The sequence below is a fragment of the Leptonychotes weddellii genome, chromosome 9 (genome assembly GCF_054177405.1).
Source record: "Leptonychotes weddellii isolate Sample4059 chromosome 9, ASM5417740v2, whole genome shotgun sequence".
NCBI lineage: Eukaryota > Metazoa > Chordata > Mammalia > Carnivora > Phocidae > Leptonychotes > Leptonychotes weddellii.
Genome location: NC_138377.1, coordinates 3013402 through 3040008, shown reverse-complemented (window position 1 = coordinate 3040008; position 26607 = coordinate 3013402). Strand labels below are relative to the sequence as shown.

General features: G+C 50.7%; 1 long non-coding RNA gene across 3 annotated transcripts in view; it reads right to left on the bottom strand.

The window, feature by feature from the left end:
- Positions 1 to 26607, bottom strand: part of LOC145723353 (uncharacterized) — a 108770-nt gene that overhangs the window by 61198 nt on the left and 20965 nt on the right. For 2 of the 3 annotated variants that reach the window (XR_014148279.1, XR_014148280.1), the window contains exon 2: positions 246 to 18395. This is a non-coding gene — a long non-coding RNA (uncharacterized LOC145723353). The remainder of the gene's footprint in view (positions 1 to 245; positions 18396 to 26607) is intronic. The other variant, XR_014148281.1, reaches the window with a different exon arrangement.

Below are 26607 nucleotides of genomic sequence, written 5' to 3'. Positions count from 1 at the left end.
AGGGGCGCCTGGGTGGCTCAGTCATTAAGCGTCTGCCTTCGGCTCAGGTCATGATCCCAGGGTCCTGGGATTGAGCCCCACATCGGGCTCCCTGCTCAGCGGGGAGTCTACTTCTCCCTCTCCCACTCCCCCTGCTTGTATTCCCTCTCTCGCTGTGTCTCTCTCTGTCAAATAAATAAATAAAATCTTTAAAAAAAAATAAACACTGACTTGATGAATGAAAAAAAAAAAATAGAGAGGAGTACAGCATTCATGGATCAAAAGACCCAATGTTATTAAGATGTCAATCATCCCCAAACTAATGTACAGGTTCAATATTATCCCAATCAAAAGCACAGCAGGTTTACTGTAGAAGTTGATTATCTAATTAAAAAAATTATATTAAAATACAAAACTAAGACTAGCCATACATATACACACAGAACAACTTTGAGAAAAAAAAGAGCAAGGTCAGAGGGCCTAAACCTAAACTGATAAATTTTAAGATTTATTGCAAAGTTACTATAATCAAGACAGTATCATATTAACATATATAGAGACATACAGGTCAGTGCAGCAGAAAAAAGTGGTCAGAAATAGACTGATTGATTTTCAACAAAAGTTCCAAGGTAAGGCAGTAAAGAAATGACAATTTTTAAAATAATTAATTCTGGAAAAATTAGGTAACCATATACAAAGTTTAAAAAATAAATGAACTTTGGGGTGCCTGGGTGGCTCAGTCATTAAGCGTCTGCCTTCGGCTCAGGTCATGATCCCAGGGTCCTGGGATCGAGCCCCGCATCGGGGTCCATGCTCGGTGGGAGGCCTGCTTCTCCCTCTCCCACTTCCCCTGCTTGTGTTCCCTCTCTTGCTGTGTCTCTCTCTGTCAAATAAATAAATAAAATCTTTAAAAAATTAAAATAAAATAAAAAATAAATGAACTTTGGTATTTCATACCATATGTAAAATTAACCCAAAATGGATCATGGCCCTCAATGTAAGAGCTAAGATTATACTCCTTCTAGAAGAAAATATAAGAGGAAATCCTAGTGGTCTTGTGTCCGGCAAAGATTTCTTAAATACTATTCAAAGTAGGAAACATAAAAGAAAAAACAAATTGGACGATATCTAAATAAAACTTTTTGCTCTTCAAAAAGAGTGTTATGAAATTAACAGCTATTAATTAACAGCCACATACTGGGAGAAAATATCTGGAAAGCATAGATCTATCTACAGACTCGAATCTGGAATGTATAAAGAACTCTTATAGTTCAATAATAAGATAAGCCAATAAAAAATAAGGAGAAGATCTGATTACGCACTTTATCAAAAGAAGATACATAGATGGCAAATAAGCACCTGGAAAGATTCTCAACATTATTGGTTATGCAAATAACCATATGCAAAATAATGCAAAATAAAATTCAAAATAAATGCATAATAAAACCATAATGCAAAATAAAAGATGCAAAATAAAACCATAATGAGATACCACGGCACACCCACTAGAATGACTAAGTTAAAAATAAAAACTAACTACAGGTCCACGTAGATGGACCTAGAAAGTATAATGCTATGTGAAAAAAGTCAGACAGGGAGAGACAAATACCATATGATTTCACTTACAGGTGAAATCTAAAAAAACAAAGCAAATGAAATAAAAACAGACTCATAAATCCAGAGAACAAACTGGTGGCTGCCAGAGGGGAGGTAGGTGGGAGATGGGTGACATAGGTGAAGGAAATTAAGAGGTACAAACTTTCATTTATTAAAACAAGTCATGGGGGCGCCTGGGTGGCTCAGTCGTTAAGCGTCTGCCTTCGGCTCAGGTCATGATCCCAGGGTGCTGGGATCGAGTCCCACATCGGGCTCCCTGCTCAGCAAGAAGCCTGCTTCTCCCTCTCCCATTCCCCCTGCTTGTGTTCCTGCTCTCGCTATTTCTCTCTCTGTCAAATAAATAAATAAAATCTTTAAAATAAATAAATAAATAAAACAAGTCACAGAGATGAAAAGTACAGCACAGGGGATGTGGTTGATAATATCGTAACCACGTTGTTTGGTGACAGATGGCGACCCAACTTACCATGGGGAGCCCTGAGTAACGTATAGAATTGTCGAATCACTGTGTTGTCCACCTGAAACTAACATAACACTGTATGGTAATTATACTTCAATAAAAAAAATTCAATGGCCAATTAAAATAAACAAGTGTGCCACATGCCGAAAGAGAGAGAGAGAACGAAAAGAGGAAAGACAAGACTGACCACACCAAGTCCCAGGGTGGATGCGGAAGCTTCTGGAACTCTACACAGCTGGTGGGACTGTAAAATAAATAAGCCACTTTGGGGAAATGGTTTGGCAGTTTCTTAAGTTAAACATATGACCCAGCCATTCCACTCCCAGGTAATCACCCAACAGAAATGAAAGCATATGTCCGTGCAAAGTCTTGGACATGAGTGTTCACAGCAGCTTCATTTGGAAGAGTCAAAATTGGGAAACAGCCCAAACGGCCATCAACAGATGCATGTATAAACAAATCGTGGCATAGCCGTACAATGGAGTATGACTCAGCAATATTAAGGAGTGAGCTATTGATATACATGATAATACTTACCTGGCAGGGGAGATACGGTGATCGTGATACACACAATAATACGGATGACGCTCAAAATAATTATTCTGCGTGAAACAAGTCAGACAAAAAGTACGTATTGGATGATTCCATTTACAAGCAATTCTGGAAAATGCAAAGTAATTTATCATGACGGAAAGTAGATCAGTGGTTATCTGAGGGTGGGTGAGCATGGAGGGATGGATTACAAAGGAGCTCAAGGAAGCTTTAGGAGGTGACAGTTGTGTTCACCATTTGACCGTGGGGATGGTTTCATAGACATATATTAAACCTCATCCACTGTATACGTTAAATATGGACCGTTTATTATAACCCAGTTATATTTCAATAAAACTACAAAACACAACTTAAAACTTACCTCTCTCCTTCTGTTAACTTGTGATGCTATGCTCAGGAAACCAAGGTTTTAGAGGCATTCCTGGGGCCAGCTTGGCATATTTGTGGGTGTTAGATGATCCAGCCTTGCTTATTCCACAGGACTCAGACTAATACAAGCTTCTCCTCTTCCACCCCCGGTCATCCCTGTTTGCTCAGTTAACTGCTATTGGTTTGAAGAAACTCAGCTCAAAAGTCAGCTCCTCCTAGATATCTTCCTGGGATGCATGGCAGGATCTGGGATGCCCACCCACATTCCGATCGGCACTCACGATCAGCCTGTCTGAGCCCAGTCATGTGGGTCACTCTCAGGACACTGTGGACAACTCGTCCCATAGCTTCTGTTCACAGCACAATGCATGGCCCCAGAAACACACCTGGTGAATAAATAACAAGCATGGGGGTAGGAATAGGTTTCAAACAAGGGCAGGAACGAGGCTTCCTTCTGGATGATGCAGACACAGCTGACATTAAAGGTCCAAGAACCTGAAAGCATGGCCCTGCATCTCTTCCAGATGCCCTCTCTCTGGCTGCTCAGAAAAGGGGAACAGAGCGGTGAACAATGAGTGTGTCCAAATAAGCCCCGATACATCTTCCTTCCCCCTTCCAGCTCAGGAGGGAACTGGGGTCTTGTGGGGTAGCCATGATCATCTCTGGCCTCCACAGGACCCACAGGGAGAGGGTACAGAAGAAGTTAGGCCAGACCCAGCCTTTGCAGTAAGGAACATCTACAAGGACAGGCAGATACAATTAAAATAATCCCTTGTTTGCTCCCTGAGATGCCAAACAGGGGATAAAAGTCCACGTCAATGGGTCCAAGCTTTTGACGAGAACAGAGCTGACTCATGCAGTATCTCCCCTTTTGGATGGGGTCCCTCAGTAGGCTCCAGAAAGGCTGAGTGCAGCCCCATCTGACCCTGCCCCTAGTAACCACAAGTCCTTCCTACATGAGCATTCCTTTCTCTCCCCCACATTCCCATCAGTCCCCAGATCAGCATTACCAGAGGAACCCTCATGGGGATCTGGCTCACACCACCTGCCAACGCCCTTCTGGATGCCAGGAAGCCGGACTCCCTGGGCCGGGCAAGTTCCAGAATGCATGCCTCTCCGGAGTCAGGGCTTCGCTTTTGTAGGCATGCCAGAGAGTATCGCGGTGGGCAAAACTGAAAAGGAACCAGAAGTCCTCTAGATACTCCAATTCATTCATCCCCAAAAGATGTGTCTGCCCTTTGTGGGGTCCTATGCCACCCAAAGGTAAAAGAGGAGAAGGAGCCCCAGCCTGGCCCCTGGGGAGCCCACAGGTGGTGGAGGAGACCAAGGAGAACAGAGAGGAAGTGAGGGCAAAGAGGGGAGGTGGTCAGGAAAAGCTTCTGGAGGAGGTGAGCTAAGCCAAGGTTTTACGAAGTGGGCTACCCTGGACGAGGCCCGACCAGAAAAGGCCTGTTGCAGGAAAAGGCATCAGGGCGAGCGAAGAGGAGCCAGGCATACCCATAAGGAGTGTGGTATGAGGGACGAGGAGGCTGTGGCTTCCAATACCCCACGCAGCCTGCTCAGCGCAGGGGCCCAGACGTGTGACTTGGTGTTCTGTCAATCGATGGTGCACAATTGCTAACATTCGCCGTTTTGAACAGATTATTCCATTTATTTACCTTGGTGGGTGATCTATAGCTATGGTACAAGGTTCCAAGGGTATAAAGTGAAAGCTGGCTTTCTTCTTTCACCTCGGTAAGACTCTGGGGAATGCTGTGAAACAGCTGGATCCTGGATCTACACAAGAAGAAGGGAGAAACCCTTTTTTGAAGCATTGCTGCACTCATAGGAAGTGAGTGAAATCTCTAAAGACCAATGCCCACCCCCAACGTCCATACCCCTGCCCCAGTAAAAAGGGAACTGGTGTGAATTGAACCCAGAACAGCTGGGAGCCGAAGGCAAATGGGGGAGGAAGTTGCCCTGAAGGCATGTAAGGCAGTCAGTGGGAAAGACAACATGATGTAGACCCCGAGGCCTGTGGCCACCAGAATTTGTAGAGAGTATAGCAGAGGTACATGGGGCATGTTTGAAGAAAACAAGGACCAACGCCTAAAGATACACAAACAAGAGCCTGTGGGAAGAATGACCACGCAGAGCTTAAAAAGAACCCAAAGGAACTTCTAGAAATGAAAGATATAATTTGGGAAATAGTTAACTCAGTAGATGGATCAAACAATAAATGAGACACCACAACTGGAAAAGACTCTCTCGTGACTTCCATTCGCTCCTCCAATGCCGGCCCCTCTGCCTTCTCCCTCCAGCCTAGCAGACACTGCAACCAGAAGCAAACAGAAGAAATCTTCCACTGCGGCCGAGCTTGCCTCCACCACGTGCCAGCACCACACCCACACACTCAGTCTTCACCCCTACTTCTAGCAATGAACTTTTCATGCCCCAACCTGAAGGCAAGTCCACCTGTGTTCCAGAACTGTCTCTGAACATCCCCTGAAGGCCACTGCGCCAGACATTCTCTGCTCCTCTCCCACACTACTCACTTTCTCTCTCTGCTGGAATATTTTCATCACCTTCTTATGACTTAACCCTAGAGTTAAGTGGATTCAACACCCAGAGCCAAGTCTTTTCTCTCTTCCCTTGGTTAGCTAACGTTTTAGCTCCAGTAGCTTCTTCAAGAAAGACTTACAAGGACCAGATTTTGTGAGCCCTTACCCATTCGGTAGTGTCTGTTGCCTCGCGACTCGTGTGACAGTTTGGCTAGGTATAAAATGACTTTTCTGAGCACACCCTGTGGATGCCTTTCCCCTTCTATGTTTCTCACCTAACCTGATCACCTTTCCTTGATTCCCGTGTTGTCTTTGAAATTTAGTGACTCTAATCAGGAATGCCTTAGTGCTGACCACTGTATATATCTCCCTTGGGACACAATATTTCCTTTCAATCTGTAGACTCGGGTCTTCCTTTTATTTCTAGAAATATTTCTTGAGTTATAATTATAATTTTTAATTATTTTTCTTTCATAATCTTAGCTCTTTGTTCTTCAGTCTCATTGGATACAAACATTTGGGATATTCTTTACTACCTCCCCATACTCAAATCCTTTTAAATGCCTTATTTGCTTCCATTTTGTGTTGTTCACTTTCTCCTCAGTCCTGTCCTTCACATACCTTCCTATGTTGTCAGCTTCGGCAGTGTCTCCTTGTGCTGCTTCCAATATGCCCTTCGTATCTGGTAATGGCCGTACTTGTCTGTTCCACATTTTCCTGAGTTCTGCAAGTTCATGTCTCATTTCCTATACTCTTGCCATGACTTCCCTGGGGTCCATCTCTACTTTAAGCTCTTATTTTATAGAGGCAATTCTCCCATGTTTTCTTTTTTAATTCATGGCGATATGTTTGGTCATGAATTCCATCTGCTCCACAACAATATTACTTTGATAAGAAAGAAAAAATGGAAAGAAAGACGAAAAACATGCATGTATGTCATCTATTTGCAAGGAAATCCAGTGGGCCCATGGTTGACAGATGCACTGGTGGTTAACCAAAGCCACACACACCTCCGTGGGGCTCTCTGGCTCTTTCTTCTGTTCCTACCATGATCCCCACATAAAGGGCCTTTCCCCACTTCAGTCTCTAGGATCCTCTCCCGTCCTTGGTGCTCTGTGAACCGCTGTGTCTTTGCAGAGAACCCTGGCTATTTCCTGTGATATGGAAAAAGAGTTTCAGGACACCTCCCTCCCCCCGAACTCTACAACCACACATGTATCCTTCAGCCAAATGGCCTGCTGGGATTCCTGATAGGTCAGTGGAACCATGCTCCAGATTTTCCAGCCAGTGGCACAGAGAGAATTCCCAGGGCCAAGGGAGAACAAATAGGGAAAGCAGCTTGACTGTCCTGTGAATGCACTGTCTTCTCTCTGCTTTGGGTGCTGGAATTTGGGTCTGGTGGCGGTAAGAACCAGTCAGCACATCTGTCTGTGCACCAACTTTTCCTCTGACTCATTACCTTGCACCCTTGCCTCTATGCCTTGCTTCTTTTATCTATCCAGCTTTAATGTATGCACGTATAAATAAATCAATAGGAATCAGAGAGGGGCTGGTCAAGGAAAGCATTTCCTGGGGTCAAAGACTGGACATCATTTTAAAACCACTGAACCTCCAACAGTGGCAACAAGATGCTGATGTTCACTGAACATCAAGTAAAGCTAATGTTGCAGAGACCATGAGCAGGACATGATCATCTTTGAGCTGTTTTTCCACTTCTCATGAAGGATGAGGACCAATCTGCATGCAGCCTTTTGCCCCAGCCAACAAGGGGTTCATCTGGGGAGAAGGCTGAAAAGCTGCAGGAACAGCAAGGGTTAGAGCTTCGGGAAACAGGGTGCAGTCCCAGCCTTCGTGACGATGGAGAGTGTCTTATCACTAAACCTCACCTCCCTACTGCAGTTGGAAACACCCACTTCAGAGAATGGCTGGGAAGATCTCATGGGATGCTCCTTGTAAAAGCATCAAGCAAGGTGCCTGGAACCTCGCAACTGAAAATAAAATTTGGTTCACTTTCCTCTTTCTGAGCCCTGCAGAAGCTGGAGGACCGCTCTCGCTCTTACGGTCTTCCTTCCTTGTTGTGGGCCATCAGGTGTGTCCACTTCAACCCTGCAACTCTTACAGGGCTGTTTTGATGCATCGACATCAGAATTGGACTTGTCAATTTTTTAAGTCATGGGTTTTTTTATCAAGTAATACTCACAACAGATCTCCGGACACTATGCCACCCATCACCCCTTCAAATTACATCACGAGACACTTGCCCCTTTGGTGTCCCATGCCACCTCCTCTACCTCTTGTTTTTGTATCAGTAGTTCTCACTTTCTCTACACTTGATTTGTCTGAATTCTTATGAGTAGGTACTATGTGTTTTTAGTTTTAAATTCCAGTTAGTTAACCTACAGGGTAATATTAGTTTCAGGTGTACAGTATACTGATTCAACACTTCCATACATAACCCAGTGCTCATCACTCCTTCATCCCCAACACCTGCTTCCCCTACCCCCCCACCCACCTCCCCTCTGGTAACCATCAGTGTGTTCTCTAGAGTTAAGAGTCTGTTTCTTGGTTTGTCTCTTATTTTTTTCCTTTCGCTCATTTGTTTTGTTTCTTAAATTCCACATATGAGTGAAATCATATGGTATTTGTCTTTCTCTGACTGAATTATTTTGCTTATAGCATAATACTCTCTAACTCCATCCAGATCATTGCAAATGGCAAGATTTCATTCTTTGTGATGGCTGAGTAATAGTCCATGGTGTGTGTATATATATACACACCACATCTTCTTTATCCATTCATCAGTTGATAGATTCTCGGGCTGCTTCCATAATTTAGCTATTGTAGATAATGCTGCAGTAAACATAAGGGTGTGTGTATTCCTTTGAATTTTTGTATTCTTTGGGTAAATACCTAGTATGCAATTGCTGGATCATAGGGTAGTATTTTTATAATCAGAAAAAAATACCAAACATCTTAAATAATATACCTGTGTTGCTGCAAAGGCATACTGAACTTTGGGGAGTTTAGTGGAGATTGTCCAGCATGGTGGGAAGCTGAGAATGAGCAGTGTCCTGTCCCCCAATGTCCTCCACTCTCTGGAAACCTCTGAGCAGGACTGCCCCAGTGTGGGAACAGAACTCCCTCAATTAGAACCTCCGAGCCGTCTCTTGCCAGGTGTATGACTTGGATCAGCTGGTTAACATCTCTGTTCCTCAGACGCCACATGTGTCAAATGCAGGTAAGATCGAGCCCGAGCTCTCAGGTGCCCAGGAGGAGGGAATAAGGCAAAACACCTCGAGTGGTACCCAGCACCTCAGGGCCATCCCCGTGCACACGATCAATAAGGGAACAGGGCCAGACAGCCTGTAAGGGAACAGTGGCCCTTTAGCCACAAAAAGGAATAAAGCACTGATTCGTGCTATAATGCAGATGAACCTCGAAATCGTTGTGTTAAGTAAAAAGCAGCCAGTCACCAAAGACTGCATGTTGTATGATTCCATTTATATGAAATGCCCGGAACAGACAGATGTATGGAGACGGGAAGTAGATTAGCAGTTGCCAGGAGCTGGGGGGTGGAGGGGTAGCTGCTGACAGTGGTGAGTGCTTAATGAGCGTGGGTTTCCTTTGAGGACGATGAACAAGGTCTGGAACGAAGAGTGATTGCTGTACATCATGAATGTACTTAATGCCACTGAACTGTACATTTTAAAACAGTTAAAATGGTAACGTTTATGTTATTTGTACTTTGCCATTTAAAGAAAAAAAAAGGTACAGAGGCCCATCCCCGGAGGATCCCCAGAACACAATCATGAGAACACACTCTGCTTTGAGTGATCAGTGGTTCCTGCACCATTAGCTTTGCTGTTTAACAAACCACTTCAACATTTCGTGGCTTGAAACAACTAAGCTCACCGTTGTGTGGGCTGGCTGTGCTGTTCTGGCCTGGACTCCCTCACACGTCCGTGGTCGGCTGGCGGGCCACTGGAGGCTGCAGGATCTAACGGGGCCTCGCTCCCATGCGTGGCTGTTGGGAGCCTGCTGGCTGGGGAGCCTCGGCCCGGAGGGCTGGTCTCTGGCCCCCGGGGGAGGGGGAGGGGGCGCAAGTCTCTGGAGGCCAGGGCTCCAAGTACACAGCCTCACTCCTGCCACACCTTCTTGGTCAGAGCAGGTCAGGTTGGCCAGATTCAAGCATGGGGGTGAGTGGGAAATGGACCCCGGTTTCCAGCTGGAGGGGCTGCCAAGGAGCCGTGGCTCTTCACCCAACCACTGCATTCCTGAAACAAAGTGTTAAAGACCCCGGGTGCCCAGTTTCTGCTATGCGTTTCCCAGATGATGCCCAGGTCCCACGCGATCCCTGTGGCCACTGTGCTTGCACCTCCGGGGGTGGGGGCGGGGGGCGGCTCGTGTGAGAAGGGTGAGGCTCAGACAGGAGTCTGCAGCATCCTCTTTGCAAGCCACTTAGTACAATAGTATAGCTGAAATGGAACGGCTTGCAACTCAGGGCTGCCGCGTCCCCGACACCCAGGCAGAAGTAATAGAGGGGCCACATCGAAATACTGTCCTTGGTTTCCCTTGGGACTCTATGTTTCTTTTTGTCACAGAACTAAATAGGCCTGTCATCACTTTTGTCCCCCCTGTGTCCAGAGCCTCCTCTCTCTCAGCAGTTCTGGAGGGTCAGGGCGGGGGTCCCCTTCAGGTAGAAGAAATAAAGGGGGCAAAGACAGGGGTGGGGACAGCAGGAGCCCCTGTCTGCTGTGGCCAGGGTCCTAGGGCATATGAAGCAGATTTCTTGTCCAGAAAGGGGAGTTTAGTGCATGGTGAAGAGCCTGAAACGAGGAGGGAGGTGAACTGGACCATGTCCGTGGTAATAGAGAGCCACTGACGAGCGCGGAGTGCCAGGGCCGAGTTCAGGAAAAGCCGTCCACAGCATTGGCAGACAGATGCTGTTCAGAGAGCTCCAAGGCAGGACGCTCCAGCAGGAGGCTGTGATGGAGATGCCATGGAGGTAGAGTCGATGTCTTGACAACGGCTTCAGTGTGGAAGGACAGGAAGGAGCGGAGAGGGGATGTGGGGAAGGGGTGGGTGACAGGGAGGGCAGGGGCACCACGCATGCGGGAGGGGGACAGGAGAAGGCACGGTGCATTTGCAGGGAGAAGGAAACCGATTGCGGGTAAGTGCTGCTGACTGTTCTAGGGAGACGTCCAGAGCATGGGGTGTCATGGCCGTGGGGCAGGAGCAGAGCGAGGCTGACGGGGTGGCCCCACAGGCAGAGGGGTGCACGCTGGCCCTGGGCACTGCCCCGCCCGCAGTCTCGCCCGCGGCCGGCCCCCGGGCCAGCCCTGTGGTCTGATGTGCCGCCGGGGTCTAAGACCCAACTTCCAAGATTGAGCAATAGCGTTTTCTCCTCCCAGATGAAAACCTGTCCAAAACACAGGCCCAGATTGCTTCCCTGCTCTCTCCTACACTTGGAGTGCTCGGCGCCTGGTCACAGCTGCATGGCTCACAACAGACTTTACAAGGTTGTCCCTCTGCCAGAGCCTTTGAGAAGTAAAAATAGCTGAAATGAGCCCGCTCTCCCGGAACCATGAAAACATTTCACCATCCCTCAAGCTTTCACCTACTGCCGTGTCATCCTATACCCCGACTCACTCTTCACGGGACCCGAGTGTGGAGCATCGAGGGGCCGTGCTGAGCCTCCCTCCACTTCGGGCTCAGCTTTAACTGGGGCATTGGGCTGGAGACGGGCAATTGCCATCTCCGTTGCCGCTCAGGTGCACCGAATCCCGCAAGACGTGCTGTCGGTGAGAAAAAGAAATGCTTTCTAATCTTCCCGGCACCTGCTGGGGCACGCGGTGCCCGGTTATTACATTCCGGGCACGATTAACCCTTCCAATATTAGGGTCCTGGGCTTGGGTAATGTGCTCTCAGGCCAGCAACAAAAATATCTCTGAGATTTTTGAGCTAACGGTGCATTTGCGAGGTCATTCAAGGCTAAGACCAGAAGGATTAAAAGATCTGACTCCTTCCTGAGGTCCTTAGTTGTAAAGGACCAAAGAAGCCGTAAAACAAAGATTTATTCAGTTTCAGCCGGACAGCTCAATGGCACAACCCCGTAAGGACCAGGAAAAAAGAAACATCTGGCCAGAAAAGCACACTTGTTTACGAAAAAAAAAGGTTTAAGAGTCTTCTCCAGCTTTACCAAGTTTTTGGACGAAAATGAGGCTGCACACGAAAAACAATGTAGAACCTTGAGAGCCACAGGGGCAACACAGGCGGGAGAAAGAACATCTTGTTTCTTCCTCATCCAGCTGCCTCGGACCTCGGGGCCCCCCCCGCCCCGACCCGAGCGCCCCGGGGAGAAGCCCGGCCCTGGTAGGTAGCCCCTGGGGACCACGCAGCTGTGGGCTCCCCACACAGGTGGCCAGGCCGCCCCTGGGGCCCCGCCCTCTTGTGGGGGAGGGCAGCCTTCGGACGGATGCGCACGGAGGGTCCCTGATGACCAAGAGCCTCTCTTCTGAGCTCAGCGCACACCACCCTGGTGCTGTTGGCACCTAGATAGTGACAACCACTTACACGGCGTGGGGGGGGGGAGGGGCGGTGCGTCTTTGGAGCGTGGACAATGGCTGTTTTGTAAGGAAGGAAGCCTGCACTGGCAACATGGCCCCAGGCCCAGGCCGGGAAACTCGACTTCTTTTCCAGGCCTGCTGTTGACTCAGCGGGGCTCTGAGGCCAAGCCCTGCCGCCAGGGTCGGCCCAGCCCCCTCCTGACGTGCGTGCCCCGGAGCCTACGGATGCATGGCAGTCACAGGACGGCTGGACCCCCAGCTCTCCCCGGGATGCTCCTGGGATGAACGGGTTAAGACTGGAAGATGCTTTGAACTTCTTGGCACAAAGCTGTCTCGAGCACGGTGATTAATAAATCTTACAACAGAGGTGGATTAAGGTCAGAAGTCACTCAGGGGCCTGGGGAATAGAGCTGGCTCATGGCTGCAGCTCTGAAGCCCACGCCGTTTGCAGCCCTACAGCAACGGAGGTGGGGGTGCCCCAGGGTCCCCAGGCTCACTTGTTCAAACCGCGGTGGGCCCTGGAAAAACTCACAGGACTAGAGAAACACGCACACACACGATCGCCATGGAAGTAAAGGCTAGAGAAGAAATGGAATCACACGGCCAAGGCGGAACGGAGTTAGGCAGCCCACAGCCGCTGGGGTGACAGGAGCACCATGTTGTGGGAGTCCGAGATAAAGCTTCTAACAGCAGCCAGTGAGGAAGACGCCGAGCAGACCACTAACCAGGTAAGGTGGCCCTGCTGCCATCTTCCAAGGGGGCCTAGAAATTTCTGAGCAACCAGGGCCTGCGTGTTCCCAAATGCCACCGAAAGATGACATTCCTGGAAACCTTGCACCACGATGCCAAGTTGCAAAGAGCAAGAGACAAAGCTTTGACTTTCGTTACAGTGGCTCCTTCTCTTCCTCCATAAAATGGGGTGTCGGACCCGCCATGGCATCAGTGTCCCTGAGTCACCCAGACTTGCAGTTCTTTACACCTCTGTCACCTCCCCCCCATACAGCATGGGTGGTCTGTGGACGGTCTCCTTTCTGCTGCCCTCCTGAGCCCCAGTGAGACACTCAGGAACCGGCGCCCCAATGCCCCAGATGGCCAGACCAGACCGAGGCAGGACAAGCTCATCTCCGGCTAGGTCAATGCCGCGCCCAGTACTACTCCTTCCCACCTGTCTGCCCTTCCAAATGTTCCCGTGGCACCTCAAAATGCCACTCTTAGGCCATGAACCGCTGGTACAGGGACATGGAGGTGACACTCTGGCTCCCGAGCTCCCCGTGGTGTATTCAATTCCACCTGCTGGCCTGGTGTGCTCCGGAGGTGCCCCTGCTCTCTGCATGCTGGTTCTGCACTAAACCTTCTTCTCTCCCCAAGTCTCTTTGGCCCTATGTTCCCCCAGGAAATCCTCCTGGATCACCTCAGCTAGCCCTCCCATCAGTGAATCCCTCCCCAACCTCATGAGCATTGGAAACACATTTCCAAACAGGGATCTGACCTTTGGGCTAACAAAGTCCATTCTCACCAGTACGGCGCCCTGACCACTCCCAGCGGCCCTGAGAGTCTCCTCTCCCTGTCCCAATGGCAACGGGCTTGCATGCACGGAAAGGACTCATAAAAGCCTATCATTTGTTCTGCTCGTCTGTGTTTGTCCTACCCCTGCTGATGCCATAGACTGTGCAGCTAACCCTCCGCACACCTGGGGGAAGCTGAAACCAAAGGGGAGCACTGTATGCCCTACAGACCATCAGCACCATGGCCGGCTCATTAATGATTGCCTAAGCCCCAGACAGCAGCATCTACATCTGCCCTCCACTCCCCATCCCATCCCATCCATCGAAATCCCATCCACCTGGCCACCAGGCCAGCTCCCTCTGCTCCTGTCACCCCCAGTCCACCTTCCCCTTTTCATCACCAGAGGGGGGTATCCTTAATTCTACCCCTGCTTTCTCATCAGGATGACTGCAAAGCCTCTGGTCCTCCAATCCCCCAAGACTTCCCACACACCAAGGCCAGAGCAGTCCTTCTCAAATGCTTTCTCGGCATCCCCTAGCATGACCCAGGGCCAGAATGCAGCGTGTGGTCGGTATCAAATACACAGATGCATCTGCCCAATGGATCATAGCACTGTCTCTTCTTAAAAACCATAGTTCCTCCACTGTCCTGAGGACAAGGCTCGTGGTCATTGGTCATCAGTGTGGCTTCAGAAGGTGTGCTAACCTGACCACTCCTCGACACACAGACCCTATGTGTCAGGGCCACCACAGACTATTCACCTCGAACACCACACTCTGCTTCCAGGCTTTGCAGATACAGCTCCTTCTGCCCCCTGCATCTGTCCTCACCTCCACTGTCCTCATCCCATCATCCTTCACCCCCCAAGGGTCCCTTCTCCGTGGAAGGGCCCTCCCTCCCTTGCTCCCACGAGGGTCGGCACCCACATTGGCCAGGCCAGGTCCATGCCTGCAGGGGCTAGGTCTGGGCGTCCACAGTCAGTGAGGCTTTCTAGGGCGCGCACGCAACTCGCTCACCGGCCTGTCTTTCCCCCGCACACCACACTAGGACACGACAACCAGCGAGAGCCCCTCTTAGCTGAGGCTCAGACTGGGTCTCAGTGTGTGAGCTGAGCTTGCTGCCGGGGCTGGCTCCCGGGCCAAAGGAGCCTTGCCTTTAAAATTGCTTTGTTGATGTGCATGGAAAGCCAGTGTTCTCTGCTTATCTCAGAGTGGGTCCCATCTTACCGATGAGTTACTGCGCTCACATGGCAACTGGGGGGAGTGCCTGGGTGGCCCACACGCACGCCAGACCGCCCGGCCCTCCGAACCACTTACGTTTCAGAGCTGGTCTAAGCAGCCTGGCTGGCTAGGCCCAGGTGTGCCAACGTCCTACACTAGCAACACGGTGGTTGCGTCCGATCAGAGAGAGTGAATCAGCCCCGCTCCGCCCCAGGCTGGTGGGCACGGCCTGACCCTCTGACTCAGGTGAGTGGGGCCAGGGGCCGCCTCACCGAGACCTTCTTGCCCGTCTGTGTGTCCTCATGTCGTCTCCAGAGGCATCTGCCGTGGCACCCAGGGAAGAGATGGCCGTAAATCATCTGCCCCCACCGTCGCTACGAAAACACTGAAAGTGCTCGGGATAGGTGTGGTTTTGCCGGCGAGAAGCAGGGCCAGCCCGAGGCCCGGCAGCAGTACAAGCAGGAGTTTCAAAGGGCTGTATCAGTGGCATGGCTGAAGGCTCCGCCCTCCATAAATCAACCCGGGGCCTTGGCGTCCTCACTGGGCGCTTCCCGCTCGGGCTCACCCGAGGGTGAGGGGTGCTGCCGGCCACTCCCATCCCACGCCACAGGCTTGGGCCTCGGCTTAACCCGGCCTGACCCCGCAGAGGCCCACACGCTCAGCATCCCACACACCACACGCAGCCACAGGATTACACAACACCATTCCGATGCTGCAGAGAACAGCATGTACAGGGGAAGCCCAACCCCGCGGCCCGCAGGAGGCAAATAGGAGGGAGGATGGAACCTGTGTGCTGCCGACGGGCGGCTCCCATTCCAGCCCGGGCTCGGTCACTCCAAGACCGGCCACCGTGGGCAGGAGCCGCCGCCCCCCTCGGCCCCGGCCGCCACCTCCGCAGAATGGGAACGGGCGGCCGATGGGGTCCAGCCCAGCACAGGGGTGCCCAGCACAGGCTTGGTGGGCCCCCGAGCCCCTGGGTCTTGTCGGACCCTGTCACCATGAGGTGGTTGGTGGGACAAGATGACAAGGAAGGGCCTTGGGCGCCTGGGTGGCTCAGTTGGTTGAGCGACTGCCTTCGGCTCAGGTCACGATCCTGGAGTCCCGGGATCGGGTCCCGCATCGGGCTCCCTGCTCGGCAGGGAGTCTGCTTCTCCCTCTGACCCTCCTCCCTCTCATGCTCTCTGTCTCTCATTCTCTCTGTCTCAAATAAATAAATAAAATCTTTAAAAAAAAAAAAAAAGAGAAGGAAGGGCCTGAAATGTGTATTTTACTGGATTCCCACTTACTCAGGATAAGCTGCCTGCAGAAAATGGGCTGTTATAATCTTTCCTTTCGTGTCTGGCCAGGTATATCACTCCTCGGAGCAGAGGGCTATGTCCAGGCTCCTCAGCAGGGCCCGGGGACCAGCTGTCCCAGAATGACTCTGGCCTTGGCTGGGGAAAGTCTCTGCCAGGAGAAATGGTAGAAGCGGCATAAACAAGGAGACTTCCTGCAAACACAGGCCCGAGCTACCGGAGCCTCGAGGAGCTGTCCCCACGAAGGAAGGCCGGGACCTGGGGACCTGTGCTTTCCACCCTGACAGCACCCTCCTCACGGAGGCCACGGGTGACCGGCGGGACAGAGCCACGTGTCTCTCCGTAAGATGGGTACTTCCCAAAGAGTACCTTCTCTCAGGTCCCAGCCCCGTTCACACCCAGACAACTGAGGACGATGGAAATGCCGAGGACTTCCAGAGCCAGAAGAGCCTGCCTATGGCCCCCAGCACTGCAGCGTGGTCCTTGGGTGACATGGGGCCCACGGTTGTCCTCATAGCCGGGAGCGTAGGGAGCAGACGAAAGATCCGGTGCAGTCCCCTACATGTGCTTCCTAGAGGGAATCAGACTCGGAGAGACGGAGAGTAGAATGGGGGTCTCTAGGCGGCGATGGGGACAGCTTCAGTTTGGGGAGAAGGAAAGTTCTGGAAAGGGATGACGGTGAGGGCTGCACAGCCGTGTGAATGTGCTCAGTGCCACTGGATTCATGGTGAATTTTAGGTCACGGGTATTTTGAAGACATATTGCAGCTCCTGGGGCCCAGTGGTGCGGGCATGTCAAGACAGGTCTTCTAAGGTGAAGGGTAAGCAGGTGCGTCGGAAGCCTCCTACAGCCAAGGAAGAGGCACAAAGCCTCCTGGGCTTCTTTAGAGTGTGGGGGCAACGCAGCCCCCCCGCGGGTGGGTGTCACTCCGACCCATTCACAGAGTCACCACAAAGCTGTGCGGTGTGGGGCCCCGAACAAGAGGGGGACAGGCAGTTAGTGTTCAATGTGGACGCGGCCTCAGTTTGGGAAGATGATCATGTCCCGGAGACAGGGTGGTGCTGTGTGCTGACGACCACTAAACCGTGCGCTTAAAAATAGTTAAAATGGCCAATTTTATGTGCGTATGTTAACCACAGTGTTAAAAACCTAGAAAAGAAAGCAAGGGCAGACTATATTTTTAAGCATATACAAAAGTACGCTAGTGCCCGCATGATCAGACTCATGATGTATATAAACTGGGTAGAAGGTGCAGAAACCTATCTCAAGTTGTCAGAGCAACACAAACAATAATGAACAAAGACGGGAGGCGGTGGGGGGTCAGCAGACGAGTGAGGACCGCGGAACCAGCCCTGGAGTCAGCGTGCGGGTCAGCGCCAGGCTCTGCCCTGGGCACTGTGCAGAACATGGTGGCTTCTCGAACGTTGCTCAGGAACATCAGTCCTCTGTGCTGGTCTCCATGGGGCGGTTTACGCTCCGGTTGCTGCGGGGGGCCTCCAGCCAGCAACGGCTCTGAACTCCCGGTAGGCGCCCAGGAGCTCAGGCACAGTACGGGGCTCTGAGATGCACAGACAGGCTCCCGCCCCCCAGAGCTCCTGGACTCGGGGAGCAGACAGCACACACAGCCTGACACGCAGAGTCCGGTGTGTCTGCCGCGTTCAGAACACGCTGTTAGTATTCCATTTCCCTTTCCCGCCCCGGCCAAATAACTCATGATGTGGGAATGGATGCGACAGGGAATCGTAGAACCGGACAGGCCAAGGGGACGCCTCCAGTCCGACCTCCTTCCTTCACAAATGGGCTGCACACGTGTGCCCTGCAGGCCCAGTGACCTGGCTCCATCTTCCACGAGGTGGACGCTGGGACCCTTATTCAGAGCTCGGACAGTGGACCTACGGTCAGCGCAGCTAGTAAGGGCCGGGGCTGGGATGAGAGCCCGCACAGGCCTGGATGACCAGCCCGCCGCCTCCCCGCTGTCTCGCTGGGGCGCAGGTGGGCACACGGAAGCTTCCCTGCCATGGACGTTGTCTGCAGACACCTGCTGCACGGCTAGCTGGCCAAAGATCCCCTGGGGCGGCCAAAAAGGTCCAGGGACAGGCCCGCATGGACTCCCCGAGGCAGAGCCTGCGACAGCCAGATTCCCCCTGTGGCCCAGCCTGGTGGACTCTGTCTGCTTCACCTTCCAGTTTCATGCTGTTCCTTGGCTGTGGTTCCTTCGCTGCATTTTTCCTTCGCAGCACTTAATGATGAATTAAATTCTTCTCATTTTTCCCCCTGATGCAAAACAACAACTGAGAAAGAAAGAAAGAAAAAGAAACACCAGCTGATGGAAACTCCCGAGTGCGTCCCGGCACCTCGTTTTGGAGCACGCTGGGGGTGGCCACCCGGCGGGGCGGGGGGCGCGACCTGGCAGGGGAGGGGGCCGAGGCCCTGCCCCGAGGCCCCCGCAAGACCTGAGCACGTGCGTCCCTTTGGTTTTGGGGGAACCCGAGCCCAAACCCGTGACGAGGAAGCGACCGCACCTGCCCCCCGAGCTGGAGGAAGAACCGAAGCAAACAGGTGGCGTGGAGTGGGCACTCGGTGATGACGCTCCCTTCGCCAACAAACACGTGCAACCTGTGGAGGTCCTGCAGGCCAGCCTCCCCGCCCGCGTGCGGTCCCAGCCCGCAGGTCAGCGCGCGCAGAGGGTGTGCGGGTGGTCAGTCGTGCAATGGGCATGCTTCACCACCACGTGTAAACACGACAATAATAAAGAATGTTCCAGAGACTCCTCACAGCTCATCTGTCTCCTCCGCACTTGAGGCTTACCACTGGCTCCTCTGACAAGCTCTGGGTTCTGTGCTTCTGCCGGGACATCTTTTCGGGGGAAAGGCCACTCCCCCGACGGCCGCGGCGACACAGCAATAACCCTGCTGCCAATTGTTGGGCACTCACCACTCCCCCCAACCCTGGCGGCTGCCCCGCAGCACAGGGGTCCAACCCCTGATCCACGAGTCTGTAAACTGAGCCCCCAAGAGGTGACACAAGGAGCTCAAGGCCGTGAAAGCAGTGAGAGTCCGAGGCCAGGCGCCCCGGCTCCAAAGCCAATCATCACTCCTCCCAGTGCATCCTCACCCCGAGCACAGTGCTCATTCTCCCGAAGGAGCCAGGAGGGGCCCGATGCAAACATCACTGCTTCCTCCTTCTTTGCTCTCCTCAGCACCTCTCCGTCCAGAACCACGCGGGCTTCCTACAGCAGCCCTGAGCAGGATGGAGGCTCCAGCGGGATGTGGGGACAGAAGGTATCTAGAACTTACTTCGAACTACACCCCCAGGGTCACAACTCTGGTAAGCCCCAGCGCCCCCGTCCCTGCCAGGTGGAGGGGAGAAGGGAGCTTTTGGCTGGAGAGGCCAACAGGTCTGGGGCTTAATCGGGGCTCTAATCCGGGCATTAACTCCAAGGAGCTGCCTTGGTTTCTTCATCTGTGAAATGGGAACAAGACAAGACCACCCTCCCTACAGTTCTGGTGGGGGTGACAGGAGTGACGTACGCACAAGGCCCAGAGAGCACCCAGGGGTGCTGCGTGCCCAACACCAGAGACACACACCCCAGTCCCACCTTGTGTTGGGCCCACGATGAAGGCCTCCTTTCCCTTGTGTGTAAGGGAGGTGATCATCCACACTCTGCCCACAGCACAGAGTTGTTGTAACAACAGCATTGAAGAGGGCCCATGAAAGTTATTTTCAAGCCAGTCATCTGTTCAACCATCCATGCGACGTTCGAGCCTACTATGTGCTAGATGCAGCGCTAGGCCGAGGATACCCAGAAAAAGGAGGCCTGACCTGGGTCCTGGCTGCAGGATGGCCACAGTCCAGCTGGAGCAGAACAGGGGAACTTCACCCAGGACATGAAGCAGGTGCTCACCCAGAGAGAGGGAGCTTCTTCGGGCTGGTACCGGGCCCCATAGGCACAGCAGCCCTGACCTCCTGGGTGACATCCACGTGAATGTGGATGACTCGTGAGGAGTCCAGGACTTTCTGGAGAGATCGGTGAGCCGCGTCCAGGCAGCCGCACACCTGCATAACTAGCCCTGCCTGTCCTCTTATGGAGATCTAGAAAGCAAGGTGGGCCCAGTGCTAGGGTCTCTCCCATTGGAAACCCAGGCCCAAGGGCTACCCTCTGGGATCTGGGTGGAAGCCCCATCACTTAAACGGCCATTTGATGGACAGAGTGCTGCCTCCCCACTTGAGTCTCCATTCCCCAGCTGTCATGGGGGTTGGTGCCGGCTACCCCAACTCTTGTCCTGATTTGAGAAAGAAGTGAAGTGCCTAGCGTAGCCCCTGGCTCCAAGAAACTACTTGGAAAAATGCCCACCTTAATTATTCATAATATCCATAATAAGGGCAATGATAGAGCAGGTGACATAGGAGAGTTTCCTGAATTCAGACTAACCGGGAAGCCATGCCCAGGCCTCCTAGGGGCCAGGCCTCTGTGTTTGAGTGCGGAGTGTGAATTATCCCACAACTTTAGCCTGCCCCACCATGTCCTTGCAAATCCTTATAGGCTTCTCTGCCCCAATGGACCTGGGGAAAAACAGGACCAGAAATTCCTCAGCAGGAGCTGTTCTGTTTCACTTCCAGAGGCCACTGGTTGTGAGTGTGAGAAAGGAAAGGAAGTCATCACTCCTGGTCCTGCCAGGGCCTCCTCCCAATCTGTACGCCCTCCCTGGCCATCACAAACACACCTCTCGCACTGCCCTGGGTAGCCCTTCAGAAGACACACTCATCAATGAAGAGTCCATCCCAAGTTGGCAAGTTGTGCCTTCCCGGTGACTTAGCCTGATCACCAAAATCTCACAAATCAAACTTCTCCAAAAAATAAAACTTGACAGACTCTAGCCCAAGGACCAAATCCAACCTGATGCCCAGTTTTGTAAATAAAGTTTTATTGACACACTGCCACGACCATTTCTTGCTGTACCACCTACGGCTGCTTCCACACTACATTGGTGCAGTTGAAATGTGGATTGTGACAGTGCCTTGATGTGAATGTTTGTGCCCCCTCGCCCCGCAAATTCACCGGTTGAAATCCCACCACCCAGAGTGATGGTATCTGGATGTGGGGCCCTTGGGAGGACAGAACCCTCATGATTGGGATTGCTGTCCTTATAAAAGAAACCCCAGAGGACTCCTTTACCCCTTCTGCCGTGCAAGGACACAGCAAAAAGATGGCCATCTACGAACCAGAAAGTGGGCCCTTACCAGACACTGAATCTGCCAGGACCTTGATCTCAGACTTCCAGCCTCCAGAACTATGAGCAAGCTCTGTTGTTTATAAGCTACCCAGTCTGCAGTCATCTGTTAGAGCAGCCCGAAGTGACTAAGAGCCACAGAGCCAAAGATACTTACCATCCATCCGGGCCTTACAGAGAAAGTGTGCTGGCCCCACTCTACGTGAACACGGGACACATGTGGGGTTCTCCCACCCCATACTGCATGGCCCCTCTGTGTCCTGACTTCAGCACGGTGCCCAGAGCGGAAGGTCCTCATTGAATGCTTGTCATCCTGGTGTAGACACCTGCCCCAAACATGCCCCGAATCATTCAACAACATTCACTTAGAGCCCCGTGTGACAGGCCGTGATGTATCCCCAAGTGACTTCCCAGGGTGGACCTCACCCAGAGGAGGAGGTAAGGCTCACAAGCTTTCTTTCAGGAGCACATCTTTGGAGAAGATCAGGCCATCTTATGTGTATACAAAAAGAGGATTCTGGAAATGTGTTTCCAGTTAGCTGGAAGTAGAGGGGGGAAAATTATGATTTTTGGATGATTCTGGGGTTACCCAGAACCGAAAGGGAGATGTGAACGCCTGAAAACAGACTAGCCGCTCATACCCACTGAGTCACTGATGCAGAAAGGTCACAGACAGTGTGGCCGCGATAAGTAGATAAGATGTTCCAGAGACAGCTGACCTCCCTCCTCCTCCCTGTCCAACCTCAAAAAGTACATGGGGTGACAGCTTTTCCCACTGCTCAGGAACTCCAGAGTTGCTCCTGTTTTCCTGCACATCCAGTGATTAGTGGGAGAATGGCACAAGCCTGGTGATTTCAGGCAAATCTCTTCGTGCTCTTTGAGGGAGGCGGCCGGGGGATCGCGCTACCCCTGCTCCAGTCTCTCCGGGACCCCACACTGACTGCAGTCCAGCCCTTAGCACGGTGTGCAGGCCCCTCTGCCCACGGCCTCGCCCATCTCCCCTGCTCCCTCCAGGCCTTATGGGAGCTCTTCTCACCCTGTGCCTTTGCCCCGCTCCGCAGGGGGACTGCCCATGGCCTCCCTCCCAAACTCCCTCCTTTGGCAAACTCCTCGCAACCCAGGAAGCACAGCATCAGCATCTCCTCCACACAGCACTGCCTCAACCTCCCCAGCCTCCACTTGCCAGGCGCCCAGAGCCCCCCAACCCTCTGTGCCCCCGTTGAACCCCTGTGACCCAACGGGCTTGCTTTGTCTCTCCTCCCCGACCTGATAACTGATTGCCCTAAACTGGGGAGTCTCGCTGATCCCTGAGCCTCCACTGCCTGGTAAATGTTTTCTACCTTTAAATCTTTGTACTGATCATTTGTTTCTAGATTCCTTCAACCTGTGTACCATTGGTTTAAGGGAACAGAGGCTAAAGCAGATCTGGAGTTCAGGTAGCGGTTCGTTCCAGCCTGTTCCACCAGCGAGCGGCTCCATCTTTGTATGCCCAGCCCGCACGGGCCGTTGGAGGGACCAGGGCTCTCAAGTCCTTGTCCCCCCAGCTCTTCTAGGCCCAGAGTCCCCTCCTTTTCCTCAGCTCCTGCAGCTCTGCATCTCCTGCTTTCCTTCAATCATCTGTGCGGCAAACATCTGTGACCCCTTCTAGTGAGGATGGGGGTGCCCAACACCCCCCATTCCTGCCTCGAAGGAACTGTCATCTAACGGGGAGATAAGAATCCAGGTGGGGAACCCAAAAGAAACTGAAAAGCAAGCATCCTTCGCAGCATCTGCGATGGCCTTGTCACGATGAGCAAGAACTCCTACATCATCTCTTCTACCTCAGTGGCAGACTCAGACCCAGGTGGCACTCACTAAGTATTTGATCGATAAATCAGCAATTAAAGTGGGCACTTCCACCGTCGGTGGGAATGCAAACTGGTGAGGGGGGAAACACTATGGAAGGTCCTTAAAAACGTTAGAACTACCACATGCTCCAGTAATCCCACAGCTGGGTATTTACCCAAAGAAAACAAAACGCTAATTTGAGAAGATATAAGCACCCTGTGTTTACTGCAGCATTATCTACAGTAGCCAAGATATGGAAACAGCCCAAGTGTCTACCAGTGGATGAGTGGATAAAATAGATGTGGTATATACGTCCAACAGAATATTACTCAGCCATCATACAGATGAGATCTTGTCATTTGCCACAACATGGATGGACCTAGAGGGTATTATGCTAAGTGAAATAAGTCAGACAAACACTGTATGATTTCATTCATATGTGGAGTCTAAAAAACAAAACACATGAACAAACAAAGCAGCAACAGACCCATAAATAGAGAGACAGACTGATGGTTGTCAGAGCGAGGGGATGGGGGGATGGGCAAAACAGGTGAAGGGGAGTGGGAGATACAGGCTCCCAGTTATGGAATGAATGAGTCAAGGGGACGAAAGGTACAGCTTAGGGAATACAGTCAATGGTACCGTAATAGTGTTGCATGGTGACAGATGGGAGCTACGCTTGTGGTGAGCACAGGCTAATGTACAGACCTTTTGGACCACTATGTGGTACACCTGAAACTAATGTAACATTGTGTGTCAACTGTACGTCAATAAAAATAAAAGGATGGATGGATGGACGGACAGACAGATAAATGGCATGCCCTCGGGTGAAGACCGCAGAATGGAAAAGATTCACAGATACACCCTCCTCTGATATCCAACAAAGTGAAAAAAAAAGTCATAAAACAAAACTCACCATCAATAATCACTCGATGCCATAAGCACTGGAAAGGACAGCTAAGAGGAAAGCAGGAGATTCTGGTTCGGCACAAAAATGTGCAGTTCCTAACCCCACCCTCCACCCCTGGAAGATTTTCTGAGGAAAGAAATTCATACTGAGAATTCTCACAAAGCTCTGCAAGGGGCAGTGGGCTTGGGCAGACTGGCAAAAGTGAAGTTAAAACCTCAAAAGTAGAAGTCCCTGCATGTTCCGGGAGGAGCTCAGCAGAGGGAAAATGTGTTTGCCATTTTCCAGGCTGCCAGATTTAGCACATAAAAATGTGCCAAGATGTCCTATTTGGGATATACTTATCCTAAACAATTATCGGTTGTTTATCTGAAATTCAAATTTAACTGGGCATCTTGTATTTTATCTGGCAATCCTACCAGGGCACCGTGCTCAGTTGGAACAGCAACCTGACACCCGTGGGAGGGAGAAGCGTGCCCTCGGCAGGGCTGACTGGGCCACGGGACAGAACACTCAAAGATGTCAGGGCTGGGGTTCTCAGCCTCAGCAGACGCCCCTTTGCTACCTGCTCCCTCCTGCAGACCACAGGGAGTCTGCCTGCCACTGACATGCCATCTTCAAAGTACAGCTCAGAAAGAGAAAGACCAAGTTGCCCCAGGTAAGATGGGAAAATGACGCTTTCACACAGAACACGTCACATAAATAGAAAGACTGGACTGAGCTGTCCCATCACACGGGATAAACAGAATGAAAGAGTGGCCTCTAAGGGGAATCCTGACCTTGGGGCAGAGGGTTTACAAGGTCAGCACGGGAGACTGACAGTTGCACCTGCCCTTTTCTTTCACAGGTGTTACTCCCCCATACACCTTTTGCACCTCTAACTGTTCTCGAAGAACTCACACCAGCAACAAAAACTGGTGGAGAACAGAGCAACGGAGTGGCGTGACAGAGCCACTCACCCATCCCGTGTAGGTGGGGAGTCAAGACCTGCTGGAAAACCTGAAAACTCAGGACTTGTCTGCTTAATGATTTGTAAAATATTTTTCAGTAACCTAAGGAGTCTTTAAAGACTGGTATCTCTTGTGGTGAGGGAATTCATCTAAAATTTAGCTATTCTACCATAACTACTTTTCTTTTTTAAAGCTCAAATAAAATTAAAATTTCATATTTTCAATCATGCAAAGTATGATGCTACTTTTACAGAAATAATATCATGTTGTCGATCTATATATTCACCTATTTTCTATTTATTCCAATAGAGAAATCTGGCATGATGTTCACCAAATATTAACCCCATTTGTTTCTGGGCAATGGGGGATTTGCTGGTTTCCTATTTGTACTTCTCTGTATTGCTTTAGCTTTTGTAATGGCATGTAAAACTTTCATCAAAAAAATAAAGCCATTACTCTAAAATAACAATAATTATAATGGCAATAATATGTATGGCTCACATTTCTAAACACTTTATATGTATAACTCCTTTATAACTCATCAAAAGGTGAATTATTACATCTATTTTAAAATAAAGAAAATGAGACAAATATTTACATGGAATTTCAAAGGAATCTACATAAATATCATTAGACTAGGGGCGCCTGGGTGGCTCAGTCATTAAGCGTCTGCCTTCGGCTCGGGTCATGATCTCAGGGCCCTGGGATCGAGCCCCGCATCGGGTTCCCCGCTCAGCAGGAAGCCTGCTTCTCCCTCTCTCACTCCCTCTGCATGTGTTCTCTCTCTTGCTGTATCTCTCTCTGTCAAATAAATAAATAAAATCTTTAAAAAAATCATTAGACTAATAAGTTGAGCAAGGGGCTGGCTACACACAAATATACATTGCATTTCTATACACCATCAGCAAATATTTGGAGTCAGTTAGTAAAAAGAAAGACACCTTTTATAATAGCAACCAAAATCAAAGGTATCCAGAAATGAATCTAATTAGAAATGGGTAAAGTTTGTATGCTTTAAGCTTCACTGAACTCTAGAGTTATTGAACTCTATTAAAAATGTATTAGAGAGCGCCTAAGTAAACGGAGAGAGAGAGCCCATGTGCATGGATAGGAGCACTCGGTATCACAGAGACATCAATCTCTCCCAAAAAGAGAGTTACAGCTCAAATTACTCAAATAAAAAAAATGTTTTTTTAATTATAACTGGGTTTTTAATGGATTGACAAGCTGATTATAAAATATTAATGGGAAGACAAAAGGTCAAGAATATTTAAGGCACTCCTAAAGAAGAGTAAGTTAGAGAGATATCCTAATATGAAGGCTTATTCATAAGGTTAGGGCAAATAAGATAGTGTGATATTGCTGCGAAGATTGACAAAATGGCCACTGGAACAGAATAGAAAGCCTCAAAATAAATCCACCCATATGTGGAACTTTAACATATGACAGAGGTTGCTCTGAAGATCAGTGAAGAGAGGAGGGACTATTGAGCAAGTGGTTCTGGTATCAATAGTTATTTTTATGGGGGAAGGTAAAATTAGATCTCTATCTCAAACCATTAACAAAAGTCAATTCTATTTTTTTTTTT